General features: G+C 42.7%; 1 protein-coding gene across 9 annotated transcripts in view; it reads right to left on the reverse strand.

Annotated features, from left to right (window-relative positions):
• The window catches only part of agrn (agrin), a 279,779-nt gene that overhangs the window by 125,385 nt on the left and 129,481 nt on the right, over window positions 1-24,913 (reverse strand). The gene's annotated exons all lie outside the window — the stretch shown is intronic.

Genomic DNA, 24,913 nt, shown 5'->3' on the forward strand with positions numbered 1-24,913 from the left:
TGAGGGGCAAACAAGTAATGTCAATGCTGAGGATATGAATGTCTCTCTCACACACACACACACACACACACACACACACACACACACACACACACACACACACACACACACAGCTATTTCTTATCGCTGGCTTCCAGGCCAGGACTAAATGCAAGGCAGCATGTCCACCATGACTCGCTGGCAGGTTGCTTTTGCTATAGTGGATGGACAGACACACACACACACACACACACACACACACACACACACACACACACACACACACACACACACACACACACACACACACACACACACACACACACATTTACAGACTCATTGTGTGCAGCTTAGACAACTGGTCCAGCATCTGCCCAAGGCATCTCTTCAGTCTCTCTTTACACCGGTGCACAGAGTTTGAGTGTATGTACTGTGTGTGTGTGTGTGTGTGTGTGTGTGTGTGTGTGTGTGTGTACGTGGAGTGACAGGCGAGGAGGCTGTTCTTGACTTGCCCACTGTTCCCTGTGGGAGAGCGCCTGACAGCTACCTGAGCTCACTCTCTTTTGTACCGGGGGAAAAGGAAACGTGTGTGTACGTGCGTATGTGTGCGCACAGAGCAATCCATGAACGCATCTGTATTCCTGACTTTGTGTGTGTGTGTGTGTGTGTGTGTGTGTGTGTGTGTGTGTGTGTGTGTGTGTGTGTGTGTGTGTGTCTGAAAGTTGTAGGCATTAGGTGTCAAACAGACACACACACACACACACTAAGCCAGGTGCTAGCATGAAGGCCTTGTCATGACTGGCCCACGGCTCTGCCATCACTTCACACCACACGCGTTGTGCATGTGTGTATGAGTGTGTGTTTGTGTTTGTGAGCGGCTCGCAGGCGAAGCGAAACGAGGAGAGTGACAAGAGGTGAAATTCAATGGAACTGTGTCAGATGGGTACAAGAGAGAGGGAGGCTGTCTGATAGCATGACAGGGGAAATGTGAACAAACACGGATCTCTCTGTGTTTTAAACATATCAGCAGCGTGTCACTACACAACACTTATCCATAATCCCATCACGCTCTATCATATTGGCATGAATGGACCAAATGTAAACTCCTCTAAGGACAGACTTCTGCTCATCTTTCAGGAGTTTCCTCTTCATAAAGCCAACAGAGCATTGCTTTATAAATAATCTACCTACATTGGCTCTAATGAGTATAGTTACAATCTGAATGTGTGTGATGAGCTGATACATGTTTCAATACCATAGTGACAAAATAATAAAGGTGGTTGACTTCTTCTTCCTTTATTACAGGAAAACATGCAGGCCCTCCTCTCCTTCACATCGATTTCTGTGCTACTGAAGAAAATATCAAATTATTGATTGTCGATGTTTTGACAGATGTAGAGCTCGACCGATTCATTTAGATAATATCAGACGATATTAGCATGTCCAGTGATTATCGTATCGGCTAATTTTAAATATTCTTGTATTACAGTAGCAGTTCTCTGTCACCAGCTGAGTGCGTTGTAAGGATTAAAACAAACACTCCCACTCTCCACAGTGATGCACTGACATGCACAGCTTCTTTTCAGTTAAGTAACCGCCTTGTCTTCATTATAAATCTTTTCCACAAGAGAACTACATTCAATGGATAGCTGCATTGATTTGATCTCTCTTCTATCTCTCTGTACAGATCAAGCAAAGATCTCAGAAAGATATCGGTATCTGATGTTTTCTGTCACAAATATCAATATCAGCCCTAAAAATCACATATCAGTCAGACCCGATTACTTTCTGTCTTTGACACATGTAGCAGAGTAATGATCAGAATCAGAATTATTTGTCATAGATACAAGTACAAGTACAAGTACAATGAAATTGCTTTGGTCGAAGAGGACCGGTCTGCAGCGATACTTCGCGCTGACCTGGCTTCATCTATGACATTTATGTGTGTAAATGGATTGACTTGCATTAAAAATATACATTCATTGATTGTCCTACTAAATATGGGGGATTGTAAATTTCCCTGATGACTGAATTCAGACCATAAGAAGTGACGATCGGTGACCTCTTTCCGTGCAAACTCATCAACTATAGATTTCTATAAGACACAGGAAAAGGGTTGTGATGTAAAACAGTAAACACACCACCTGGAGAGAACAAACATCATGAGTGTCAGCTGTGGTTTGTAACCTGATCTCTTCTGCGATGTTTCCTTATAAGAAAATCTCATTCTAGCCCGGAGCTTAGCTGCCTGACAAAAGACTGACACCAGCGCTGAGGGTTCTGTCAGAGTGAAGGTATCAAGTGCAAGCTCTGGACTGAGCCTACAAACTGCATACCTAATGCGCTGGGAAAGCTTCCTGTGAGAAATCCTCCTGATACACGAGAAAAGATGCATTTCACACTCCAGATTTCTTATGAACAGTAAGAAACCCTGGGTAGTTAACATGAACGGCCTTATCTAGCTGAAAACAAAAGGTACTCCACGTAGACAAAAAATAACTTTGTTAACAATACATTCAGACGTTTCTTGCCCTGACCTATTTTGAGTGAAAGGTAATCTCTGGGAGTCCAGACTGAAGAATAAACACACAGATCCCATGGACATGTCCTGAAGACAGAGGGCTTACTTGACAAAGACAGCAGAAGATGAAATGTCATTTTCAGGGGGGCGATGTTGAACTTTTTCCCTCTGGTAATGCACTACATTGTTGCTTATAATTCTGTCTCTCCATAACAGGATTTGAAGAACTCCAGCATTGAGAAAACAAGTTAAAGTTTTTTTTTTTTTTTTTTTTAAAGTCTTTGTTGTTACAAGACTGAAAATCCAGATCAGTACTTTGAGACACAGTGCGGACATTTTCAAAGAAAGTACAAGACGTGTTGTTCTGATGAAGGAACATTTTTTTGGGGAAACTTTTCCATTACGTGGCAATAAAATTCAATGGCATCATGGCAACATATGAAAATAAAGCTTTCCTCTCATCTATTGTTGGAGTACCAACAATCTTGATGGATGTTTCCAGACAACAGATGTGATTATAATGAGAACAACTGGGACTAATAAGAATGACCTTTGTGGAATCTATTCTCTCGTTCGACCTGTGAGAGGATCGAGGATGTGAGATGTGAGATGTGTGTGGGCAGCAGAGTCTTCTCTGCAGGTGAGTCCGAAGGTTGCACCGCTCTCTTCTGTTACTGTGCTCTTTGTTGACACTGCAGTCCGATATCTCGGAGGTGAGATTTAATACCGCCACTATATTTTACCGTTTCTTTCAAGAAATGAAACAGGAAATAGACAGTGTTATAAAATCTTGCACCTACATTATTCTTCATTCAAACTTGTTAGAAACACCTTTACTGGCACTTAGGAACCTTTCAGAAAAATTGTTCTTAAGTGCCCGTAAAGGTGTCTCGCTTTTGTGTACAGAGTAGAGCCAGTAGATTTAAACTGCAGCCATTTCCAGCATCAACGTAAGCTCTGACACTTCTTTGTGAAAATGCATTTCTGAGTGCCATAAGCGTGTGTGTGTGTGTGTGTGTGTGTGTGTGTGTATTTGCATGCCTGTCTGCACTTGAGTGTAAGGTATCTTTAGCCCTACAGCGTAAACTTCACTGCCAAGTCTTTTCTTTCTTTTCTACGAGAAGCAGAGAGAGCAAATCCCATTGGGGAGAAAGACAGCATGTCCAGTTTGCGCTTGTCAAGGCGAACTTCTTGTGCAGGTAACACTTCATCCTGTGTTTGGACGGCTCATCCATTAAATAAGACACGGTGTGGGAGCCTTCAGACTGCTCTCAATGCGTCAGTGGGTTATGAAAGCGAGGGATCACACTGTTGTGATTAAAGCTACTGAGAGAAAATGTCATGGTTTAAGAGTTGAAAGAAAGTCTGGCATACTTCTGTGGTGGCAATTTTCCACGATTCAAAATGCCAGTTGTGTTGCTTCAGGATTCAGAGTGAGACGAAGATGATGCAGTTCATTTCTTTACAGGATCAAAGCACGTGTCATTTTGCAGACAGGAGATTCTTTTCTGAACATGCAGACCGTGTGGACTCGACGCAGTCAGTGTGGACGATTCCTGTGCTTCCAAATCCAATCCCAGCTTTTATATAGTATACAATTCCTTACATGGTGGAAGTAAAATACACAATTCATGCAATGCTTAACAAGTCCCAATGGTGGCCATTTTCCTCTAAAATATTATAATGCTGTTCTATGGGGGAAGTAGTGGTCGGGGTGCTAAAGGCATTCTGGATGGATTACATCGATAATTGTCAAATTTGAAGATTTTCATATATCTTTTGGTAAATGTCCAGTTTCTCCATTTCTTCTTCATATTCTAATTATTTCTGCTCATGTCATTTAAAATTAAAAATATGTGTTTTGTTTTTAACCCTCAGGGTGACTTTTTTTTATACCTTTGTCGAGACGTGACTCAGTGGGAAACGACATACAGAAAAAGACCCGGGCTGCTCGCTTGGCGTGTAGCCTGGGTACATGTGGAGCGTGCATTATAACCTTTAGGCTACTGGTGTCAATTGACTGAAATATTAGACATTTTTCCACCGTATAGGTTCTTGGAACTGTTGAAACCCTCCCCTCTCTTTTTTTTTGTTCTGCACCACAGGAACTATGACCTGTTTGAGTTCCTAGACCCCCATTTAGAGGAACTTTTTAGCTCATGCTTCAGACTGGCGGTGCGAATGCAGTGTGTAGTTCTCAGGGAACTCAGGGATAGTTCCTCATCAAAAAGTTCCCAAAACTGTTCGGTCCAAAAACACCTTGATTGAGTGTCCAGGACGTTCAATTTGTTGCCCTGGTGTCCAAACAACTTCCATATGGACGTTTACAATTCTAGTGTCAACCTTTTTCTGTCCCTCTGGATTTCCAACTTGATTGATCACGAAGCAGTGAAATGATAATAACTTGTGACATATCCAAATGCATTGCCACCTGCCACAATGAGCACAGCGGTACAACATTTAAACAGTATTTGAGTTTCCCACCCCGAGCCTGACGTCAGTAGACAGTTGCTGCAGTGTGAATATTTTCTTACACAGATCTTAGCAGGAAAAAAGATTGAGAACACATGCACCAAACAGTCGTTTCTATTACTGGTAGACTGCGTCTTCCCTGTGGAGAAAAGGTCCCGGTAGCCTGTTTGTGGGGAGATGCTCTATCAGTTTCATTGTTTTGCTGCCTTGTTGCATTTACCTCAAACGAAGTGCAAGAGGGAGAAATGGACTGTTGTGGCGAGCATGAACGCGTACAGACCCAATAAGGCTTGACAGAATCGCCTCGACGAACTCAAAATGGCTACTTTAGGGAAAGAACACTGCTCGCCTCTCTCCGCAATACCTGTCAGGTTTGTGAACTATTACACAGAAGGCTAGTTTGTTTCAGCTGGAGAGAAAAGGAGACAGGAAGAGGAGAGGAGAGCGAGGGAAGGAAAGGGAAGAAAAGGCGTGCATGAATAATTAACAGTTCTGAACTTTACACGGGTGACAAGAAAAGCAGCTGAATTATCCAGGACAGCTGGTGCAGCGAAGCAAAAATGGCAAATGTGTTGAATAACCCGTTCAGGTGGAGCCAATTGTCCTGCGATCAGATTAAATCAGCAAACCATGGCTCCATATTGATTAATGACCTACTGACTGTCAGGGAATCAGGAAGCGGAAGTTGATGCAGGGAGATACGGGGCGGTGGCATTGCAGCGACATCGCATTAATGTTGAATGAGTCTAAATTCATTACGCTGGAGCACTCCTTGGGGAGATCTTCCACTTACTTCCTAATAAAGGGAGCCTTTCTTTGCAGCTGACGCTAAGTAATACAGATGTGCTCCTCTGCCAGCCGGCTTTTAACAGTCCTCTCCTCTCTCCGTCTATCTCTCCCTCTTTCTCCCTCTAAGAGGACTTTAGCCTCTCTATCAGTGTAGCTGAGCCAGAAGATGTTCATGGAGAGGGGACCGGTTGCTATGGCAACAGCCGGTGATGCAATCGGCAAAGAGAAGCTGAACTCGTCAGGTTGGAAGTGGAAACTTAGTGTCATGCACACAGAGGGTTTACATACACACATACGCAGAAGGCTTTAAAAATATATGCAAAGCAAGTTTGGATGCGTTTGCTGGGCTTGATTGTTCTGAAGCAGTTTCCATCACTTCTGACATCTTGAGCACTAAAGTGAGGCTATAGGTGGGATGTGTGCATGAAAAGAACAGTGATAGATTGAAGCAGCATTGATTTCCAGTTGCAGGGAACTTCTTCCCTCTCTCGTCGTTGGGATTATTTACTGCGGCAGTCCATTGTCCAGAAGTGATGTACAGCAGAAAGAAAAGCAACGGTGGGAAGCAGTTATACCTGGTAAAATATGTGAAGGGAGAAAGCACCCTACAAGGCTCCAATCGATCTCTGGTTAGTTGTCCTCAGGGGACCAATGCAGTCAATTATTGATCCCGCTGCAATCATACAACGCCCAGCATGAAATAAAGCAAACATCTGCTCACAAAGCAACACCCCGGCTTACCAGCTCGATATGAGAAAATCACTTCTTTAAACCAAGTAAATAAAAGAAAAAAGGTGGAGGAGGGAAAGAATGGAAACGCTTTCAAAAGGACTTCTCTGAAGAAAACAACTTTCCGCTCGTCCTGCTTTTTCTTTTTGTTCTTATCAGGCCGACAGCAGAATGAAGAAACTGACGAAAAACAAACCGTAAAGAGCCATTAGTTTATTTTCTCTTTGGTTCTCGGCTTGAGGACGGAGGGTTTCTGAGCTTGTGAGTTTGTCTTTGTGTGTAGGCTGGTACTCTATTTTCTCATTCCCTTGCATAAAAGGGGCAATCAATTTCTCTCTCTCTGACCGTCTGCTGTAAGTGCACACACTCGTGCTGCTGAGCGCCTGGGCCCTGACCTGGCTAACACTCAGCATGAACTTATTTACCAGACGGCAGCATCTTCTCCAGGGCTAGCACGAGTCAACGCTTTTCCGGAGAGATAAAGTTGGAGATGGCAGAGGAGGGAGGGAGTGGAGGGAAACAAATGCAGGAAGCTCGTTTTATTACAAGAGACACTGTATGAGAGATAGACAGGGAGGTGTGTGAGGATGGAGCGGAATATGAGAGGCAGGGGAAAAATACCTACAATTCAATAGAGTAGGTAAAGGAATCCTCACCCGCTGAAAATAGCTCGAAGATGCTGGCATAATTGAGCTGGAATCAATTTCCTCTTGGTTTCTAAAAGCAACAAATGTGCTCCAATTTTCTGTCTGTCTGTCGGGTTTCAAAACAGCATTGTTAGCGTACTCATTGTCTGCATCTATCTTTCTGAATCAGAAATCAATGGGTCATAGTTTGAATTTCCAGCGTCACAGCTTATTAACAGAGATTTGCGTCACTAAAACCAATCCAACAGCCGGTGGAAGCTTACATCTGCCCAGCTCAGACTGATGCAACTGCAGATTGCTATTTCCAGCCTCCCTTGTCAAATGGTTTCTTTCTTAATTTTAATGAAGTCCCACTGGCATTGAGTGTGAAAAAAACAGACACAGAACAACAGTGAGCACAAAGAAATATTTGTTCTGCAGGTTTACTTTTTTGATTTGCTGTAAGTAAGAAAGCAGTTTCACACCCACAGACACTGACTGAGAGGTGAAAAAGTGAACTCTGTGGTTAGAGACCATCCTCTCAAGGAGAACAACAGCCAGCGTTGTCTTTTTTTATTTTGATTTACATAGAAGGGTTTTTACCTGAGAAGACTTTCTGGAGCATTTGGTGTTATCAACCACGCTCAACAGAGTAAAACAGCAACGTGGAATAATTCAGTTGTGTTGTCTTTGGCACCATCTTTGGTAAAAAGGTGTAACTGCAGGTTTGTTTTGAGACCGCAACCCTGCCGACAGTTTGCCTTCATCTGAACACCATGTTAGCTGCTTTTTTATGAAGTTGCCATCATTCATTGGTTTGTTTCATTTCTTTTTTATAATTTGTTTTGAGATATCATCATATAATTCTGATATTTTTCTGGTGTTCAGTCAAAAACATTATTCACTGCTTTTCATCAGAGCACAGATAAGTTACATTGATCTTTCCTTTCACCACAGAAAAACCAACACTCTTTCAGGTGATTGCCAATGATTCATCTTTACACCAAGTTTGTACTGCCATAAGTTACTATAATCAACTAATAATAGCTAGTAGGATTACTTAAATTACTTAAAAGGTAGAACCTTTCCAATTCCTTTTTTGTTACTGTTGCAACACCTAACTTGGTGAGAAATTGTTTATTGTTGGACATCCCTTGAGATGAATCAGCTCATGTTCAAGGGGTCCAATTGTTAAGTTTAATGGGTTTTATGGAGGCCACAGTGACTTTGACCAAAGGTAATCATTAACTTCACACGAAGATATATGCAAAAATATTGTATAAATAATCTGTCTGTAATATCATTTTAGCTTCTGGGAAATCGGGCATGAAAACCCTCCCTTGATTAACTTTTGGTTTCACAAGTCACGTAAAGTTTGAGCATCAAGTTGTCTTCAGATCTTTTTTTTTTGTTTGTGCAAAGACATTTTCTGCCTCTCTCTATTTGACTACGTCCATCAACACAGAGCGTTGTTGTCACCTGCATGTGTTTTATTTTCATTCCCTTTCTTGGCATTCGACACAAAGGGCAAAGTCATTTTTCACACCTATTTGGGCGTGAGAAGTTATTCCAAACCCCGCAGCAGTTTCCCCCCTTTTGTTCACTTTGTTTGGCCTTATGAGAACACAGTGATTGCCAAAGCAATTACACTGAGACCTTGTTGAGAGAGGTTTCGAGATATGTTTCGAACCAACCCAAAAGGCTGTGTGTAGCGGCGATCAGCCTGAAACTTCACACTAACACAGAGAGTATCTTGAGGCGGGGTTACACACATTGGGATTTATTGGTAATCCTTTGACCCTTGGTAATTTAGCTGGGAAGACAATGTTTCTCTTCACCGAGAGCAGGATCAATAAGGGTTATGGTTTACTTACATTTCCACAGAGCAATGACCTAACACGTAATTACTTTCCTCCTTACTGAGCAAATACGATGTGCTTCTTATTATATCCTGAGATTCACCCATATCTACATACACAAACTGATTCCTTCTTTCTCTTAGGATTCAGAACAAAACAGGTGCTGCTTCTTCATAAATTAGGTCTGAAGTATGACAGCTTTCTGACAGCCTAGAACATCTGCCTAATCACGCTTGTTAGGGGAGAAAACAACATGACAGGTATGTGAGGACAAACTGTTGAGCAGGGACAAAAGAAAGGGGGGGGGCAGAGGGTGGACGTTATCGAGGCTGGAAACTGAACTCCCATCTTTTCAGTCACACTTAGTAGTAAAGTATGCGTACATAGTTACATTGAGAGATATCTCATAAAACCAGTTACAGTTTTATAAGAAGTGGAAAAGGGATGTTAGCATCCTAAACCTGCACTATAGTGTGCATGAGCAGCTGGGGGCTACATTGATTTCATTTGAATTGAAGTCTACCATACTGTCTGTTGATTTCTTCCCTGAGAAATCATTTACCTAAATAGATTTAAGACTTATGCACTTGTTTCAAGATTTTCACAGAAAGCACAATGTCAGTTTTTTAAATGATGTTCCTATTCAGGGTAAAGAAAAGGGCTTGGCTCTGTGTTGTTGATAAGTTGCTACCACTGTAAATACTCAGCCAGGATAGAGTGGTAGCTATGGAAGCTATATGGTCACTTCTTGCTCAAAACAACACCAACCTGGTACAGTGAAGGTTAACGCCTAACGTGAGGCTTAAAAATGATGACCAGATAATCCACGTTGGCTATATCCACTTTTTCATATTCTCAATAGTGATAAGTCATCCTGTGAGAAAAACAGAGCAGATTCTCAGTACATTCAAGACAATGTGTTTCTTGAATAGAAAAGGTCCAAAAGGGTCACCAAAGATTAACGGTCCAATATTCACAACAATAAATACAAAATGAAAAATGTCCAAAGATAAGGGATTGAATACCCAGACAGAGGTGCTTCTCTCCTGGCCCTGATGGTACTGTTCCAAACAGACTACTTCAGGGAAAATGCAACCCTGAACCCCTCGAGTTTCATTGTGCATCTCTTCTTAATGAGTCACGTGGAAGGAGAGGAGAGATCCATGTGTTTAAAATGAACCAAACTTTCTTAGCTCCACAATGTTCCAATACTTTCTTACCAGGCTTCCCTCTCTGCCCAATCTTATCAATAATGAAGGCATTGGTGACAGAGCCCTATTCTGTCACCTCACATCTCCTCCACACGCTCAGCCACAGACAGCCAGAGTCTCCACAGCTGATTACTGCTGGTCTGCAATATACATGAAGAAAAGTAGCAGAGAATTCAGTGGTGACACTCTGAATTCAAATATGAAGCTGAGCAAATATTATGAGACAAAGCTTCTTTAGTTCACCAAGTTTAGTTTACCGACCTCCCAGAGACTGACTCGTGATACAAAGTTTGGTTTACCATCACCTCCCAGAGATCCGCGACGGACTCGTTGCAAAGACTGGGTTTTATGTACATGCACAGAAAGAGGTATTTTTAAACCCGCTAATTGCAAGGAGGCTTTGCGTGGGAGTGAGAGGGACGATTCGCTGTCACCCGAAGACACAACACATGCTGCCGCAAACAACCGTGCACACAAACGCGCACACACATCATAGCAAAGTGCCAAAAGCTAACGTCATCTCAGCTTCTCCACGCCTGTCTTCTACTCTTTTATTCACAAGCTCACTCCATCTCTCATCCTTAAATGTTACATCAGTGTTGCATCTCCTCCAACTTCCTACATTACAAAAGAATGTTGTGTGTTAGTGTGAGGAGGAGGAGGAGGAGGAGGAGGAGGAGGAGGAGGGCACAACTTGCAACTCTTTGTCACTGTCACCACAGCATGGGGTTTCAGACACATTTTCTTTGCTTAATTTCCACAACAAGCACTCGAGTTTCCTCAAAAACTCTGCAGAGGGACAAAAGTTTGTGAAGAGAAAGTCTGTCCTCTCATATCCATATTCCTGCTCCCATTCAGAAGAGAGACGGCTGTGATTTGAAGAGGTCATCTGCATCAATTAGTTTAGATTAGCAAGTTTATGATGGACATCCGATTTCCCTAAAGTTGTTCTCCCTCCTACAAAATGATGAATCTATATGTGTTCATTTCAAACAACGCAGCCTCTTGCTATATAAAGTAAACTTATGTGACGCTCTCAAACTTTGAGATATTTGACCTCACAGCGAACACTTCATAAAAGGTCAGACAGAGTTGTAGATGTGGGGTTTCTTTTCTTGGTGAATAAAAAGCACATGCACCGTAACTGTCGGGCCTGATTTTAAAAATGTATGGTCAGACTTTTGGCCTCGGTGACCACGTGCCAATTAGTCAAAAGGCTGTTTAATTTACAGAACAGACACAAAGGGTTAAATGAACGTCTAACAGCTCTGCAGAGTAAACACTGTCTGTGCACTGATGATGTTTGTGTGTATTTAAATGAGCAATTATGCATTTGCCACATTTTATGCTAATCACTCTCATTGCAAAAATAGTCAAATTCACACAGGCAGTAACAGCTCGCAAAGTGGAAAGATTGCTGCCTCATGAGAGTTGGTGGTAGCTGCACCATTCATGACAGGTGTCAAACTTCACAATGATGAGGAACACAATTCTGTATTTTAAAACTGCATTTGGAAAATATACTTGATATCAAAACTAAACAACAAGGTGCAGCCAGATATCTCACAGCCTTATGGATTCATGTCTTATGCCAAAACAAGTTAAGAAGTTTGTCCTTGACGAAGGGAGCCAGGAAGTCAGGACGTATCCTTTTGACTTTCATTTCTTTCAGCAAACTTTTCTCCTCCAAAAGGCTTCAAACAAGGTTTGTTTTTCACATTGTCATCAGAAAAGAAGCTTTTTTTTTGTAGTTTTTTTGTATAACTGTCTGATAAAAATGTCTATCCCAAATTGTGTCTGCACCCCTGTTAACTAGCATTATGCAATATCAGATATGTAAGGAGGAACAAGCTCCTCAACAACAAACGACTGTTATGATTAGTTTTGGCTGAAAGTTGTCAAAGTTTCACACATCAGTTATCAGTAATGACTGATTGCTTTTTTGATTTCTTTTACTGGTTAAATGCATTTTGTTTTCCATTTTACATTTGAGAGAATCTAAGCACCGAGTCATTTTGTGAAATTTGTGACTGTTTCTTTCCTTCTAGATATTAAAATGTTGTTTTTGCTGGTACTTATGAGTTCAGTTTACTCACACAAGGGGCTAGTTAAGTGTTTGGCAACTGATAGTTTGAACATGTGACCACTTCAAGTCACTTCTTTGAATTGTAAGATCGCGCCGCCAGCTATTCCTTTCAATGCCACTGCTCGCTCTTGCCACCAGCAGTTTCCTTTAAAGTAAAGAGCTGGAGTGGAAACTGGGCCTCCATGCTGGCTCTCACGATGAAGCGAAGAGGGTGCTCCATTTTTTTATTTTTTTTCCAAGGATTTCTGGAGGGAGCCCAAGTCAGTGGCAGATGGCTGCGGGATAAGACTCAGAGACAACCTGGGGAGAGCTTGGAAGGCGAGCCAGGAAGCGGCAGCTCTCAAGTGCTGAGCTGGTCCGCACTGGATTAAAGGGAGACGGCCTCCTCCATATGCTCCCCATCGCCGTGCCTAATCACGACCAAGTGCCCATAGACTCATTGCCATTGTCACCAGAGGGAATTTAGGATAGTTGGAGAATAATTTAGCAAATTTTCCAGCCAAGGCAATGAAAAACGAGACTTAAAAGTCGGGAAACAAGCCAACTCTCCTTACGCCAGTTGCTGCAAGTGCCACCATATGGAAGAAGTGAAAATATGGTGGGGGGATCCTTCTTGATGTGTTCATTCAGAGGTGAATTTAAGATCCAGAAGGTAAAGGGCATTATCTTCCCCCAAAGCTTATAGATTAATATTGATGTGCCCGGCTGAAAAGCCTCTTCCGGAGATATTGAGCGCAGCGCTTCTCCTCATCATGCCGAGTTGATGAAAGCGACTCCTCGAGGGAGAAGCCGGGCCGGCTGAGCCCTGGGTGCCCTAGTTTCGCACCCTTCGACAGTGAACCCCAAGGGGGCTCCTCTAAACTGTACGGGGTGGGGGTGGATGGGGGTCTACTGTCCAGACAGATCCTGACATCTTTTCGCTCCCCTTCTCCAGTTTTATTCTCCTCATTCCATCTGATCAATAACCCTGATGTTATGATCGATATGGCCACAAATCACATCATTTTCTTTTTCTCCTCCCTCTTTCGTTCACTGGTGTCTCTCCCAGCAAAAAATCCAAAAACGGGCACTACCATATTAGTAAAAAAAACCTTCTCTCTCTCTCTCTCGCTCTCTCTCTGCCGCCACCTTGGTTTCCTTTTGCAACAGTCCTGAGATACAAATAGAGCCAATTAGACACCGACTGTAATTTAAACCCATTTTAAACTCCATCACAGTCCCACGTGAACACACACTCCGTCACTTTTATAGCAGCTTCTCTGCTTTAATAGCCCCAAAAAGTGAATGTAGCATATGATTGCGATATTGTCAGAAAATCAAAGTGCCGATCCATCAACCTGAACTTTTCACTGAGCTGCCTCAGAGGCCATAAGCTCACAAACTGAAAACACAGACACACACACACACACACACACACACACACAGGCAAGGAAAGGAAAGCGTGAGTAAATGATATTGAGGGAAAAAGTGCCTGACAAAGATTTAAACTCATAGGCGGCGTCCATGCACTGCAGGTTTTAGCGTTAGTATTATACTCCCCCCCCCCCCCCCCCAGCCGCTGCTGTGGAAGTAATTGCCGGTGACGCGAAAGTCGCACAAAAAGAGCCACGCTTTTGCGCTTTTCATGACCGTGTCGGGAGGCTGTCTGCGTGGCTTTGTAATATTTCTCAGGGAGAGGGAGGGAGAGGATGAAGGAGGAGGACGAAGGAGGAGGAGGAGGAGGAGGAGGGGTGCATGTGGAGGATAAGTAATACGGAGCTGACTGGAAGAGTGTTTAGCTTCTCTCTGTTCATTTGTCTTCATTTCCTCTCTTTGGAACGCTTAGCCCATCCTGACCCACACCGCTGAGCCTCCACTATATAACAGCTGTGAGTGCCAACACACAAGTAGCTGCACCTGCACACACACACACACACACACACATCCTCACACAGCACTTACAGTATGTGCAGTTATCACACATATGCATTAACACTCATAAGTGGAGCCTGGCTGTAGCCTCAGCCTGTGTGAAACACTTTGTATGCCTGTTTGTGTATGCCTGTAAAATGTGAGAAAACACACAAACAGACGAGACGCACCATGGCCCAGCAGGACATTTATGAAAAGTGCTGGCAGGGGAACAAACATCATTTTGGTTCCCCAATTTGATGGAATGATCTCCATGTTGTATTCATGATGGAATTAGTTTTTTTTTGTTTTTTTAATAAAATGCCCTTTATTATCCATGAGAAAGGGATAGAAAAAAACTGTTCTTAATAATAACACACTTTAAACGGTTCTGTATTTTACAAAATGCTGCTTATAAAGATGTGTCAGTTACCATAGTTAGATGAAATATAGGCCAGTTTCTATATTTAGAAAGAAGCATCTGCTCTGCCTTTTCTCACTGATGTCAAATAAGAACTTTCTTTAATGTGCAGATGAAGAAGAAGAGTGAAGAGGTGTCTTATTAAGATAGAATAAAAGGTGTCGATCTGCTTTGTCAGAACTGTGAATTATAATAAAGTGAGGCTGAAATTTGATGGAATCACTTTAAATCAAGTTATCGTCCAGCCCAGACCGTCTGGTTCACTGATTTGACTGCAACTGGATTATAATGATACACAGCAGAGATGAAGAGGCACCGATGGCCTCCGGTTATGTTGAGAAGGTTGTCGTCCTCGTCGCAGTGGCTGTAGGCTCTAATCCGACCTCTGCCTTTTACTGCACGTAATCGCCCACTCTCTCTTCAGCTGTCCTGTACTGCCCAAAACTGCCCCAGCACCCCCGCCAAAAAAAAGTTGTTGAAATAAAAGATTTGATGAGATGAAGAAGAGGAGGAGTATAATGTAGACAGTGCACTGCCATGATGGGATTCTAAGTTGTTTTCAAATCTATCTGGAAGTGCATTTAAGATAGTCCTGTGTCTTTTACAACAGGCCCTAAAAAAACATCCTCAGTAACACACGGCATTGAGATAAAAAAGCAAGAGCTCATTAATAAAACTCTCTCCCCCTCAGAAGTCAAAAGTTCCTCTTGAGGTTCGTTAACCGCACTTTTTATTTACACAGGAAGAGGATTTCTACATTTTTCTGCAACATAGAAAATTGGTAATAAACAGAGCCAACCAGGCCAAACACTACAATTAGGTTGCCCGGGGCAACGGGGTAACTGTTACTGTCGAGCTCCAGCTCACATTCATATCGTTCCTTCCCCCGAGCTCCCTCGTGTCTTTGACTGAGGCACTGCATGCCTGTGGATCTGCTTATCAAATTACAGCACATTCCACTCCCAATATGCCGCATATTTCCTCCATAATACGACATGTGTTTACACACCGCTACCTGCACACATGCGCACACACACACACACACACACACACACACACACATACACTTTTATTTCCTGCAGACAGCTTGGAGGTTTGGACACTGATAGAGGCTGATTTATGAAGATGTGTTTTGTGTCTCCAGAGAGGAAGGGGTGTTTTTGCTCTCAGTGCATATATAGCTTTTATAAATTGGCTATTAGTAATGAAGCGGGTGTAGATGTGTGTGCGGGACCATAAACCAGACACGAGGAGGGACTTCTTATTTGCACAAAGAAAATCTACAACTTTTAAAATGACACCAATGTCCTCTTTGTCCAATGCACGCGCCGAGTCTTAACCAGGACGCACGACTAACACATTAGTAAAAATACAAATCCATTAGCAGAAGATTCATTATGTATATTTACATTTCTATTCACACTCAGAAATATGAGCAGACAAAGAGAGAATCTGCTCTTTAATGAAGCTCTCTCTGAGGTGTCGTAACACCAGAGAGTGGAGGAGACTTTGCCTAATGATATCATTAAAGACATACTGCCATTGGAGAGGCATGTGTCTCTGTGTGTGTGTGTGTGTGTGTGTGTGTGTGTGTGTGTGTCTGTGTGTGTGTGTGTGTGTGTGTGTGTGTGTCTGTGTGTGTGTGTGTGTGTGTGTGTGTGTGTCTCTGTGTGTGTGTGTGTGTGTGTCTGTGTGTGTGTGTATGTGTGTGTGTGTCTCTGTGTGTGTGTGTGTGTCTCTGTGTGTGTGTGTGTGTGTGTGTGTGTGTGTGTGTGTCTCTCTGTGTGTGTGTGTGTGTGTGTGTGTGTGTGTGTGTGTGTGTGTGTGTGTGGAAGCTGTCTAGTTTACTAATGCCTGTAGTAATGCAATAAGATCCAGTGTGTGGTCTTAAACAGCCTTGTGAGGGCCGCGTACATTTCTATTGATTAATGCCTTTGGTTGTACTCGGCTCCTCCTCGGGGACGTCAGAGGTCGAGCTGATGGGCCGGTCAGCGGCTCCTCAGCTTGGAGGGATTCAGTGTCGACTCAAGGACGTTACACGGGAGCAGATGTTTGCTGAGACGCTGGGATGGCTGTGGGTGGGTAAAGATAGCTCCTTGTGGCCTCATAAAACATTAGTACTTGTACTTGTACAAACAGTAATCTAGCGTAAGTGGATATAATATGATCTGGGTGATAAATCTACAAGGTCTAAGAGATGACCTGCAGCCATGCTGTTAAATCTGCACTGTACAAGGTTATATCTGAATCATAGACTGAGTAATGGGATAGCTGGGAGTGGAGTTCATATCATAGTGTTCTGGCTTAACGAGACTTCAGGGTGAAGTTACTCCAAGAATCTGGTCCTTTGTATCTATCAGACTAACATCCGTAAACCTCCCCTCAATAATCCAGTTCTGTGAGGGTTCTTTGAAGCGCTGCGTCCTTGGTCCGGTTCGGTACAGTAAACCCTGATCTAGCTGCCGTTTCCACAGCTAACTGTACTCTTACTTGGACTGTTAGCCAGATAGCGATAGCCACATGTGCTATTCAACAGCGTGACATCATAGCAGAGCAACCTTGTAGTCCGCCAATAAATCCAATGAAGAAGATGAATGTGGCCCAGTAATTAACATTTGTTATCTCTGTTAACAAATTCAAACAGCAGCCTTCATCGCAGCTCCATTAAGCTTCTCAGCTTGATGTTTAAGCTCCTTTGTCAAGGTATTAAGATGCTTCATTTTGTCAGTCTTAGATCTGACTTTTTTTTTTAACATAATTAATACAAAAAAATAAAGTCTGTTAGCAAAGTGGAAGTCAAATTTGTACATGGAACTCCAGAGCAAGAGTCACCTGCGGATTCCTCAGAATCCGTGTGCGCTCCGTCTCCTCACTGTTCCACTTGGTATCTGTTTTGACGTGATGTTGTATATGTAATGTGATATCCGATTTGAAGTCTGGATATTGTGTTTTAATTTGAATTTGACCGGATGCTCCATGCGCTCCGTCGTGTGGCGTCCTGTTGGGTGCGTTCTGCTCTGTTAAGCTTGACGCTTGCTTGCAGTGTGCTCCATTCAAGGTAGACTCAGATTGATTTGGAGCGGAGAGGAGCCTGACGAACCACAGCAAGTGCAATGGAAACATGAGCATAACGAGAGAGGGCACGATCAGCTCGGGAGTGCACGGCACTGACGGATGATATGATGCACACGTTCTTTGAAATCAGCATTGTGCCTTTTTAACTTGTTCTGTGAAAAAATCTACAGTTTGATGTTTTTCAGTGTTTTTATTTTATTCTTAACAAATCTCAGGAGTCCAGGAGTTCTTGAATCAGTACAAAGTGTTTTCCTATTGAGCAGTTTTCTGTATGCACAGGTTGTTTTGTAAGTGTAGAATACTTTAATCTGAATGTAAAACAAAGCCTGTTTTGGTTGTATAGCACATGTTCAGTGAAGCCTGCGGGGAGCTTTACAAATCACTACCACCGCTAAGTGTTGGGGTATGAAGGAAAACCAACAACTGTGCCCTAATGTTGATATATTGAGTGATACAGTACACCTGCATGCAGTCATATCAGTGGCATGTGAGCTAATCTATACGAAAGCACTCATGCACATACATTGATATTGCACAGTTCTACAGGTCTGCCCCTTTTACATTACACCCCTCCAACTTGTCGAAATGTGTTTAAGTTTAAGTGTGTGTGCGTGTGTGTGTGTGTGTGTGTGTGTGTGCGTGTGTGCATTACAAAAGCTCATGGCAGGTGAATAATGGAGTGCACATGCTTACACATACACAATCTGACTTGGCATGTTAGCACCCAACATAATTAAAAGCTGCCACCGTTTTCCCCCTTTCCAAGCCGACAGCTTCCTCTGACAGCAAGAGAGAAAACAGGCAGAGTGGGAGGGAAGGAGAGAGAGAGAGAGAGAGAGAGAGAGAGACAGAGAGAGAGAGACAGAGAGAGAGAGAGAGAGAAGCTGCAATATGCTGCTACTTTGTTATAGCTCTGCACTGGAATTTAACACTGACACAGGGCAAGTGAGTGTGTGTGTGTGTGTGTGTGTGTTTTGTGTCAACACAGTGTGTGGGTCAGGGCGTGCTGTTACATTGACCTTATTTCAGACTGTATGGACAAACTGTCTGTGCACAGGTTCAGACTTCCAATCGGTGTGAAACACGGGGCAGTGAAGTCTCATGAAATCAATGACAGAGTCCATGTGAACTCATGTGCACTACTTCATTTACATTTCACACATCCTGAGAGCCCTTACAGACGAGCTGAATTAAGGACTCCCTTAATCAACAAACAGTGACGAGTCTGAGCTGGATGTGATGAAACTTTCTTATATGAAGAAGAATCCTCAGTCAGTTCATCAAACCGTATATTTTCTATTCTCTGAATTGACGGTCGTCAAGACGACCGGGCGAACCCGACCCGAGGGCGAGAATATGTTTACCGACGATGTTTCCAAGTCTAATTTAAAAGACGTTTTTATCACACCAGGACACACGGCAACAGCAGGGCAGCTTTCAGTAGCAGTTCTCACTTCCTTATGCAGCGGTCACTAATGTCACATCTGTTGTTTCCAAGGCAACGATAACGATGCCGCTTCCATCGTGGAGGGGCTGTCAGGCGGCTGCCTCGACGAGACACATCCCGTTACAACGACAGATTCAAGGATTTTGCTGGCTTTCATAACTGTTGGAAATATCAACGCTTTTTTTAACATGTTTTAGTAAACTTCTGCACATTACATGTTGAAGAGACAAATGACTGCCATATTAAACAAGGCAATCCAAATGTCCAGCATCGGAATGATCACTGGTGAACAACCACTGTGTCCTTGCAGACTTTTAAATCGAATCTCAGCACTTAATCACTGCGTTTCTTACCGACAAAAGTCAATGTAAAGTTTATCTCCACTCCATCAAAGACCTGAACCTGTAGGTTTGGTGCTTAAACACAGCGGCCACACTGACACAATTCGACAAAGTTCACCACAAGTTTTAAAATGGTTTCTGGCAGAAAGGGGCAAAAAACACACACTAAAGGCCCCTTTGTGCGTCTGTATAAGATGCCTATACAGTAAAGGACAAAGTGTTGGTAATTAACAGACAGCACCTTCTTTCTTCTTCAACATCGTCGTCCTCCTAATTAGAAATGGATGAAAGGAAACTATGAAGCATGAATGGTTTGAAGCATTTTGCGTGCACTGTTCGAGGAACATGGAGAGGTAATTAAAGACTGCAGCGAAGTTTTAAATCAAACACTGAAAAGTGTGAGGGGAGAAAAACACATTGAAATCCATGGATATCAGCTGTTTCTTTAACAGTTGATCAACAGAGCGTCTTGCAGTCACGTCACTGACAATCTGTACGTTCATCTGTTGTAGCAGGAGGGTCATTTCGCTCCTCAGCTCGGCCTGTTTTCCCTCCATGTGGACACACAAGAGCTGAAGCTGCTTTAAATAAACCAGGAAAGAATAGTAGTGATGTAGGAGAGCAATCTGAGCTAACTTTACTGCCTCTGCTGTAAAGTTCGAATTAGTCGGAAAACAGAGTTGGATGGAATTAAATCCGAAACAGTGGGGTGAGTTTTACAGCCGCTGCTTTTATCCAAAATAAAGTACAGTCCAATGAAGTGCTCCAACAGAACAGAGAAAAGCGCCGGAGTGGATCCAGATTGTGACTGAGCAGGCTAAGCAAAGTGCTGGATTGAGTTTGCAGTGGCGCTTTAGATGTCAGGTAAATTGAGGTCGCTCCAACTGGCGAGCCCACACTTTGTTAGAGAAGTGTGAGAGTCACGCAGGAGGACTCACCCTCTGGAATTAGCTGTCAGGGACAACTTTAACTTCAAGCATTGAAGAGGCAAAGTTACCGGTTTGAAAGTTGTTTGCGGAGATGAAAATTATATTAGCTGTTTGGAGTTCTGTGCCCTGATTCACACGATGCAGGTGTATTTAGAATAGAAGCACAATCAGCAAAAAAAAGAAAGAAAAAAAAAAAGGTTAACCAGAAACTCATTTCGAAATCACCGGAGGTCTTCAAAGCAGCTGAGGAACTCTCATGAAACACACACATACACACTTTTTTTGAATGCCAAGCAGTCTTGCACAACACCCAACTGTTTTGCCCTGTGGCGAGATGGAAAGCAGTAAAGCGATGTTTACTTCCATGTCCAGTGGAGGCTTGATGCTGTGTGTGTGTGTGTGTGTGTGTGTGTGTGTGTGTGTGTGTGTGTGTTTCTGTGAGAGTTAATGTGTGTTACGACAAGTGCACTGAGACAATGCATTCCAAGACTTGTCTTTGTGTGTGTGTGTGTGTGTGTGTGTGTGTGTGTGTGTGTGTATGTGTGTGTTTTAATGGTCTGTGCAGCCAATGGAACAGAGTGAAAACCTACCGTTGATCCATCCTCTATAGGATACACAAACACACGTGTGCAACAACAAGCGAGCGCCTGCAGGTGTGTGCGCCCTGCTGTGTGGGCACGTTCAAAGATGTGTGTGTGTGTGTGTGTGTGTGTGTGTGTGTGTGTGTGTGTGTGTGTGTGTGTGTGTGTGTGTGTGGTCTGAATCCAACAGACAGGTGTAACAAAAGAGATTGGATGAGCTATAAAAGGAAAAAAAAAAAAAAACCTCTTTCATAAAACTGTTAATTTTACTCCACTGCCGTACGACACGTCTTCCTTTTTTTATCAACAAGTGTGCAAAATGAAAATGTAAATGTGCGAACACTAACGTAACAAAATTACAACAAAACACAGCATTCACAGACACTGGTTCCTCTTCCTTTCCCATTCTGTCTCTTTTCACTCCGGAGCTTATCTATCACACAGTACACCAACCAATTTATATGGAAAACACTTTTAATGTGCGCTGACAAACACACTGCCTGCAAATGAGACAGGCTTTTAATACATATGGCACGCATGTTTCATATATTAAAGGCTTTTTGGCTGACTGATTCAGCATCTCCAAATGTTAGCCACATATGGAAATGCAGATAAATGTTCCTCTTTGTCAGCAAGGTTTCAGACTCGCTCTGCAGCTGATTCCCTTTCTACCTTTTGGGAACAGAGTGGGAAGCGAGAACATGTGGATGGTATTCATTTCTGAATCATCACTGACTCGACGGCATGATTTGTTTCCCCCCCCCGGAGGGCACGCTAATGATCCCGAGCTCGAGTGACATACGTCTGAGGCCGATAAGTCGGCCTCATCCTGACGACATATCAACATGGATCATGTCAGGAAGAATTAGTTCAGCTCCAGTTCTGCGGAACGGAGACGAGTTTGGTAAGTAAGACGGGTGGAATTTGCAACACCGCAAGCATGACTTCATGTGTGATCAAATTCAACATGACTCGTGGAACAAATGTAGCTTCTTGCTGCTTTGTTTCATTTCACAACTTTAAACCGTGCAGGTGGTGGGCTGAGGATAAACTTCACCGAGCAATATCTCGCCTCAAAACCTTCATTTCGGGTTCAATGGGAGCGTCCTTGGCTTTGGAAAACATTGCACCATGTGTTCTTATTTCCTTGCCAGCCTTTTGTTTTCTTTTCATATGAAGTGCTTCTCAGAAATGAATTGACTGCTGGTGCCTCGCGCTGCCTCCGAGCTCTCTTCATAAGCTCCTTTTTCCAACTTCAAACACTGCAAATGTGACTTGTCACACATTCAAGGTCTTTTAAGGTACAGGAGCCAAATGGACACTGCGGCGACGACTTAGCGGATGCTTTTTTATTTTGGGAAGCAGCCACGAAAAAGCCTCCTTAGAGCTGCACAGAAAGGGAAACTGTGTGTGTGGAAAGTTTCTCTTTCAATTCTTTTTCAACAATTGTTTCGATGTTAAAGGAGAGCCTGTTCTCACTCCCAACTCAGCAAATCTGACCCTGTAGGTAACCCGTTGGGCTCATCTCTGGACGCTGTGTCCTCGAACTTTTCAGCTGTCACAGTCTTAGAGGTGTCGAAGTCAGCCAATGCAGGCTAAAAAAAAAAGTCTGTGACTTTGAGACAGTTTACCCGGCTTCTCCTTTAACATATGAAGTTCTTCATACAGTTTTGTGTCAAATTTAAGTCATGCAATGTTGTTATGTTAATACTTATTAGGATCTATTGGCTAAAAATAACGAAGAACAAACCAATACAATTTGAAAAAACAAGGTTTGAAAACTCAAACAGGAAGTTGTTTTTTTTTATTTTGCTTACTTGATTTCTTCATATTTTTTATTTTATTTATTTTAGTTTTCCCTTGTTACTTGACCTATATATGTATATACACCTGTCCTATGCCCAATGACAGCTCAGATTGGCTCCATCCCTGAATGAACCCAAACTAACTTTTTAACCTGCTTTTGTCACAGATGAGATCACTTTTCAGACGCCAGGAAATTGGAGGAAACTCCAACCTCATGAGTCACACGTCTGCCTGCAAATTGGTGCTAAATGTGTGATAAAGATATCTCCAGCAGCACTTTAAGGCAGGAGAAGGTGACATCAGTACGTGGGTTTGCTGCTGCTAAACCAAGCACATGTGTGGAGGGTTTGTCATTGGAGAGGAAGTGAGAACATTTTAAGCAGGCAGCCTTGAAATTTAGATTGCATCAGATTCTCTTTTTCATTGAACTGAGTGCCAGACTACATTAACTTGAATCACTTATGCTAAATGTAGGGCTATTCATATGGTAAGTGTTGCTGGGTATGTGTTTTTTTTCCACTGTGGATTTATGGAGATCTGTGTAGTAAAGATATGAAAAGTAACAACTGCTTTCGTGGGAACAAACTAAGTGAGAGAGGGACCCAAGGGCCTTGTTGCACATTATGCATGCAGTGTTTCTGTACACAGCAGCAGGAGATACAAAGAAGTCAGCTGGAGTGATGGTACGTGTGTGTAACCTCTGGTACAAACGTCCAATACTGTGCTGGCTGCGACAGATTGGTGGTTTTACTGAACAATTAACACAGAAAATGAGGGAATTGTTAAGTGCATTACAGCATGACCGATTTTAGAGCGTTTAATTCTGTGCACATCCATCGAATTGCTATTGTGTTAAAATCATGTCATTTTGTTAAAAAAAAGAATTTCCCCAAAGATCGGTGCTTAAGCAGCAACATGTAGTTGTAGTATCTAATATCCAGCACTGAAACAGATTCATGTTAATGCTTCTAATTCTTTAATATGCCAGGGGGATTAAATCTGCTAATACACATGATGTGTTCCTGATAATACCAACGTGGGAAAGTTTAACAGTGCATCCATAACATGCCCACAAAGATCCATGATATGGCAGGTTTCAGCGGATATTTACTGATTATTTTCCTTTTGGCTCCTTTTATAGTTCTTAAATTAGACCACTGAAAAACTTCAAGACCACCTCTCAGAATCAGTCATAAGCTGCCGAGCTACTACAGTAAAACAGCAACAATAAAAAGAGGTTATGTACAAATCTAGATTCTTCTCTTCAAAAAAATCAATCAGAGTATTTTTTGGTCCTTTCACTCAAATAGAGCAACAAGACTTTCAGCCAGTCTCACAGAGGGCTTAAGTAGATCCTGAAGTGGGTCAATGAATCCAGAATGGTTTTCAATTGAATCTTGATTTTGAATCGGGAAATCGAATTGTGACCCCAAGGATCGAAATTGAATGGTGAGACACCCAAAAGCTTCCCAGCCCTACAATAAAGCTTAAACAACTAAAGCCCCAGACATATAACAGACAAGAAAACAGAATGCAGACAAAGATGCTTTGTGCTACTTACTGTTGAAAAGATGTTCTTGCATAACGTCTACCGAGCACGATGTCATGACATGTGGAGGAGACGTTCATCCATGTCAATCCCTTCTCACTCACAAACGCAACAAATGTGCCGCCTAACTACAGTCACGATAATAGACCACCTACATGTATAACATGAAACGTTTCGGGATAGATGTGTGCTAGATGTGCAGCAGTCTCTCTGATCAGATCAAAAATTCTCTTTGGCCATGCCTCCCTTTCTCCCTCAGCACGCCAAGAAAATACAGCATGTTCTTGGTAATTTTACAATGACACTCTGCAGCATCTCTGCGTGGGTCGATGTGGTGGCAGGGCTAATGGTAAAAGACGGAGGGGTTCGCAAGGAAAGTGCTGCACATCAGGAACGACTCCTCAGTGTGAGGGCTGAAAACACAGGACTGGGAACAACAAACCCAGAGGGTGTTGGACTTCATTCTGTTTTTCAGGAAGCCATTACTATTCTAGTAGCACACTAGGCTGTTCCATAGATAGTGACTGTACTCGACTATAGAGCATTTGTTTTGAGTGTGAAGCTGAAAGATTCATACAATGAAAATGCTGGAGACAAAAGAA

This window comes from Symphodus melops (assembly GCF_947650265.1).
Source record: "Symphodus melops genome assembly, chromosome: 13".
Classification (NCBI taxonomy): Eukaryota; Metazoa; Chordata; class Actinopteri; order Labriformes; family Labridae; genus Symphodus; species Symphodus melops.